This window comes from Silene latifolia, unplaced genomic scaffold (assembly GCF_048544455.1).
Source record: "Silene latifolia isolate original U9 population unplaced genomic scaffold, ASM4854445v1 scaffold_124, whole genome shotgun sequence".
NCBI lineage: Eukaryota > Viridiplantae > Streptophyta > Magnoliopsida > Caryophyllales > Caryophyllaceae > Silene > Silene latifolia.
This window is the reverse complement of record NW_027413129.1, coordinates 283,505-289,504: the sequence shown is the minus strand read 5'-3', so window position 1 is coordinate 289,504 and position 6,000 is coordinate 283,505. Positions and strand designations below refer to the sequence as shown.

Below are 6,000 nucleotides of genomic sequence, written 5' to 3'. Positions count from 1 at the left end.
GGCAAGGAATAAAGCAAAGCATGGTTGAGATTTACATGACGGCGTAGCATAGAAAACTTTGAATGAACCTTTAAGCTCTTGCATGATCCTTTTGACTTATGGATCGGACTCTCACGGGGCACTCAACTCTTTTTATGTGAAAGGACAATTTTGTGAATAAACACTCAACTATCCTCGACTTATAATAATGTGCCCGCAATCTAATATGGTAATCAATCAAAACTAGTAAGCCAAAACAATCAAATGCAAGCATGATAAAGAAGCCAAATGGGTAGGAAGAAGGCAATAAACATGGGTAAGAAGAGGGAACAAATGAATTATGGTAATGTGGAGCTAAGTCAAGCTAGCAACTACCAAATTGTAAAGGTGCTCAATCCCAATTCCAACCCAATTTTGCAATTCAAATCATGAGAAAATCCTCCAAAATATAGGGATAATGCTTGAGAATTTCTCACATCTTTTCTTCTTCTCATTTTTTTTTTCTTTTCAATGCATACTTCTTTTTTTCATGATTTTTCTCATTCATTCATTTTTTTCTTTCTTCATTTTTTCATTTTTTCATCATTTTTCTTTTTCACTTCAACTTTTTCATTTTTTTCTCTTCTTTTTTCTTTCTTGAGCATTAAGACCAAGCTCACATGATATTCAAACTTTGAAACAAATCCCAATTGAGCACCCAAACAAGACCAAACAAGCTACTAGCTCAACAAGGTAGGCAAGTTATAATGTAGCTAGGGAAAATTGTTTGTGAAGGGGTCAAGAAGGCAATTATATTAATGTGAATGGCTCCAAAATGCTAAAACAAATGAATGCATGCTTACCAAGAAATGACATGAAGACCATACTTGTGCGTTTTGATGAAACACACATCATAAGGAGACACCTACACTCACCTAAGAGAGACCGGATATGGATGCATCGGTCAAAAGGAGGCTCTACCTTACCATTTTGTAGCTTGCCACAAGTCAAGATCAAGCCTATTCGGTTCATTCTTCATCTCCCACCTACTATGTCAAGACATCCCCATGTAGCTAATATCCCATCATTAAAGAATAAATCATTAGCAACAAGCTATTATTAGGATAAGCAAAGAAGAAAGTAGGTTACTAGCAAGCACAAAGCAAAAATTTCTCTCAAAAATTTTCAAATTTTCTACACTGCATGCAAACTATTCTAAATGCAAATGCAATATCTCCCCCCAAGCTAAACATCACATTGTCCTCAATGTGCCAACTATCCAAATCACCCAATCAAACCATAAAAATGGCTCAAAGCACAAAACAAGAAGGACTAGAGGTTATGTTTAATGGGATGCAAGATCCAAACTAAAATGTAAAGCAATTAAAAACTTACTCGATTTGCTAATCTCCCCCAAGCTAGCATGAATTCGGGGGGAAGATGTAGATGTTTCTTTGTGACCAAAGTGAAAAATAGTGAAGAAAAATGGTAAAGAAAGAGAAAGGAGTTACCATCGGGTTTATATAAGAATGATAAAATGATTCACTCTTTACCCGCATAAGAAAGAAAGGCCAAAATTTCACAGAACCACGACCCCGATCGGGGCCACCAACCCCGATCGGGGTTGACCTCCTTTTCAGGTTTTGCCTCTTTTCCGCGTTGATGTAATTTCCTTCTCTTTTTCGAAAACCACGTCCCCGAACGGGGTTGTTGCATGGGGAAGCGTGCCATATTTACTTCTAATTCTTCTCCCTTCATTTTCACCTAAAAATCACAAAAAGAAACATCATCAAGTCGAACATTTTATTACTAATCTACAAAAACAATAAATTGCAGAAAATTAAAAACAAAAATAAATAAAAGCAATAAAAAGCTTGAATTGCCTCCCAAGAAGCGCTGGTTTTAACCCCCATACGACGTAAGAAGCTATTTGATTCAAGTTTTGTCATTGAGCTTGCCACCAACCAAGCTCCATTTCATAGCTATCTTTGCATTTCTCAACCATTTGAAATTCTTCAAATAAAATTTCCCTTTCTTCCTTTTTTCCACTTTTAGCAATAGCGTCCTTAGCATCATCACCTACAAAGCAAACAACACCCATATCGTCCTCCAACGGATCCGTTAGTGAGGATCCAAGCGTAGTAGAGGCATAAGAAGAGTCCACAGTGCTAAGTAAATAACAAAACTCTTGTAACATTGGGCTTCTAATGGTATTGTTTTTGCTAAAGGAAACCCGGTCATCACCTACTTCCAACGTCAACTTCCCATTTTTCACATCAATTAACGCACCCGCGGTGCGTAAAAATGGCCTACCCAATATAATTGGGGTTTGTGAGTCCTCGGCCATATCAAGTATGAGGAAGTCAACGGGTATGAAAAACTTGCCAACTTTGACGGGTACATGTTCTAAGACACCTAAAGGTCGCTCTAAAGAACGGTCCGCCATTTACAATGTTGTACTTGTGCATTTTAAAGCACCCATGTTAAGTTTTTCACAAACGGAGTAAGGCATGACACTCACACTAGCACCTAGGTCGCAAAGGGTCTTATCAATGGTATATGTGCCTATAGTGCAAGGAATAGAATAGCTACCGGGGTCCTTAAGTTTCGGGGGAGACTTGTTTTGTAAGAGTGCACTACACTCTTCGGTGAAAGCAATGGTCTCAACCTCATTGAAGGATCGCTTCTTTGAGAGGATTTCCTTCATAAACTTTGCGTAAGAAGGGACTTGGGTAATCAATTCCATAAACGGGATGGTGACTTGCAAATTCTTACAAACTTCCAAAAATTTAGCAAACTTACCTTCCTCCTTGTGCTTTGCTAGAAGATGGGGAAATGGTACTTGAACAACTTCTTTGGGAGGAGCATCCTCCACATCTTTTTCATTCTCATTCTCCTTCGGATCATCCACTTTCTTTGAAACGGCATCACTCTCCTTAGCATTAGGAGAGATTTCTTCAACAACCACCTCATCACTTTCCTTTGGCATAGGAGACCCAACATCTTTGGCATCAAGTTTGCTCTTCCTCTTTAGCATCAACAATCGATGAGGAAATGGCACACGATCTTTAACAATAGGCTCTTCACTAGCCTTCCTTTTGTCATTTCCCCCAAGCTTAGCCTTTTTAACAACCACCTCTTCATCCAAAGTCATGGATGGCCCATCATAGCTCGAACCACTTCTCAAGGAAATAGAATTATCGGTTTCATGTGGTTGCTCACCTTGGGGAGGTAGTTGGCCGTTCTTCCTTTGAGAGCTAGAAGCGGCTAGTTGAGCCACTTGTTGCTCCAACATTTTGACCGCGGCACTATGAGCTTGATCATTCTTTTGAATTTGAGCCAATAATTCCCTTTGCATTTGGATTATCATGCCCTCGAGCTTACCAACTCCTTGATTGTTTTGTTGGCCATTTTGTGGTTGATTTAGTTGGTAATTGTTTTGTGGGGGCCTTTGTTGATTTTGATAACCCGGTGGAGGGATATACTTTTGTTGTTGAGGAACATAGGCATTTTGTTGTGGTGGGGGTTGAGGGTTAAGCACATTGTTGCTATTGTAAGACAAGTTCGGATGGAATTTTGAATTCGGGTTATAGGTGTTGGAAAATGTACCCGGTGGATATGAACTTTGTCTTAGAGCTTGAAAAGCATTTACCTCTTCCATAGGAGCTTGGCAATGAGCGGCATAGTGGCCCGCACCTCCACATCCATCAAAAACGATGATTTGGCTCGTTGAAGACACAACATTGAGTTGTTGAATGGAATCCTTAGCATCTCTCTCCACCAATTGTTGTTGGAGCAAGGCAATTTGAGCTAGCAAAACGGAGTTGTTAGAGATTCTTCTTTACCTTTGGATGGCATAACTCGAGAATTGACATATTGGGCATCATGGACCGCCATAGATTCGATCGTGGCATGAGCAAGGTCGGTGTCAATTTGATCAAACTGCCCATTGTTGGCGGAATCAAGAATCCTTCGGGACTCGGCACAACATCCATTGTAGAATGTTATTGCTAGAAACCAATCATCTAGCCCATGATGTGGGCATTGCCTTTGAAGCTCTTTGTACCTCTCCCAAGCCTCATATAAGCTCTCAAGAGCTTGTTGACGGAATCCGGTGATTTGGCTCCTCAAAGTTTGAGTTTTCTCCGGTGGAAAAAACTTTTGATAGAAAGCAAGAGCCAATGTCTCCCAATTGGTGATTCCCATGGCGGTGCGGTCAAGGCTATTGATCCAAAGCTTGGCCTTGTCCTTCAATGAGAAAGGGAAAAGTATTTCCCTTATTTGGGCTTGGGTGACACCCGTTTGACGGATCATGGAGCAATAGTCACAAAAGTTTTGAACATGCAAATTGGGATCCTCCAAAGGACTTCCTCCAAATTGCTTCCTCTCCACAAGGCTAATGAAATCCGGTTTGATCTCGAATTCCGGCGCGGTGATTTGAGTGGTGGTGATTCCGGCCGGAAGCATGGCCGCGGTGGGCTTTGAATGATCGGAAAGTTTCACCATCTTTTTGGTAGTAGATGGTGAAGGTGGTGGAGATGATGAACTTGAAACCTCCTCTGCTTCAAGAACCTCTAGATCGTCTAAGTAAGACTTTCTAACACTTTCAACTTGTATGGGAGAAGTGGCTTCTTTCACTTCCTTCCAAAAACGTCGTCTTCTCCTAAAGGTTTTCTCGGGTCGGAATCCGGTGAAAGCAATTCTCCACTACGAGAGGACCTGGGCATAAGACAACAATTTCTAGGAAAATGATAAGTAACGGTCTCAAGGAACAAGTGTTCCCCAAGACAAAGAAAAACAAGATAAAAATCGACAATTCAAAAAGCAATAAAACTGTTTCCCCGGCAACGGCGCCAAAATTTGATAGGCTTGTCGCGTGCCTATGCAAAGATAAATTCCCTAAACACAAGTAAATGTAGTAATAGGGGTCGAACCACAAGAAAACGGGAATTACGTCGTGAATTGCTATGGGTAGATTCTTATCAAGGTCGATTACGATTTGGTTTGGTTTGGTTGATTGATGATTAATAAGAATTATGATGTAAAATATATAATAAAAGAGAGTCTAAGGGGTTCGGGTCACACATGCAAAGGTAAATATATGATCATGATAAACTTGGTACTAATAACATTGTCAATTGCTTAGGCTTAAAGATACCCATCTTACGATATTAGCATCAACCATAGACCGGGTCCTAGAGAAACTCTCGTCCATGACTAGGTCGTCCTACTATACATGCTTATTCTAATTCAATTCCGTGCCTCTCGACTTATAGAACAAATAAACAAACTTAATCAAATGAATAGGTCCCTAAACAAAGATTAAACATTGTGGCACAAGCATGTGATAGAAGCAATATGAACAATATTATTATTAATCTATTTTATCATGTTATATATTTGATTTTACATGGCTCCCCTAACCCTTAGACTAAGAGATTTAGCTACTCATGTTAAAGTGTAAATTGTAAGTTATATTAAGAGAAATGATAAACATGATTAAATGATTTATAAGAACTAGATGATATAACATGTATAAGAAATAATGCTAATGTAATCTAAATTAAGTACTTTAATTATAAACTATGTGTAAGCTAAGATAGAAATGTAAATTTGCAAACTAGAAATAAGAATACCTCAATAGGGAAGAACTTGTAAAGGAGAAATGTATAATAACCAAATGCTTGAATAACAAAATGCTTGAACAATAACTTGAGTACCAAATGTTGAAAGATTAAACTAAAGAAAGCTTAACAACTTGTAAACTAAAATGAGAAGACTAATGAGAGAAATATAAAGCTTAAGGCTATTGTAAAGTGAAAATGAGACGTAAAGATTGGATGCCCAAAGCCTCGGAATACCTTCCTATTTATAGGAGAGGAGAGCAAAACGTAAAAGCCTAGACGCATGCGGCCCCGATCGGGGTTGCATGGCCCCGATCGGGATCGTGTGTTTTCGGGCATTTTCTCTTAATTCCTCTCTTAATTGCGTGAGGAATCCAAAGTTTATACTTCAATGCTCCTTAATCACCCGGGTAAATGC

At 39.3% G+C, this 6,000-nt stretch overlaps 1 non-coding gene across 1 annotated transcript; it reads left to right on the top strand.

The window, feature by feature from the left end:
* The first annotated feature begins 3,985 nt into the window (after positions 1-3,985).
* Positions 3,986-4,092, top strand: LOC141637655 (small nucleolar RNA R71). The gene has a single exon (XR_012541841.1). It is a non-coding gene; the product is annotated as a small nucleolar RNA R71 (small nucleolar RNA).
* The last annotated feature ends 1,908 nt before the right edge of the window (positions 4,093-6,000 follow it).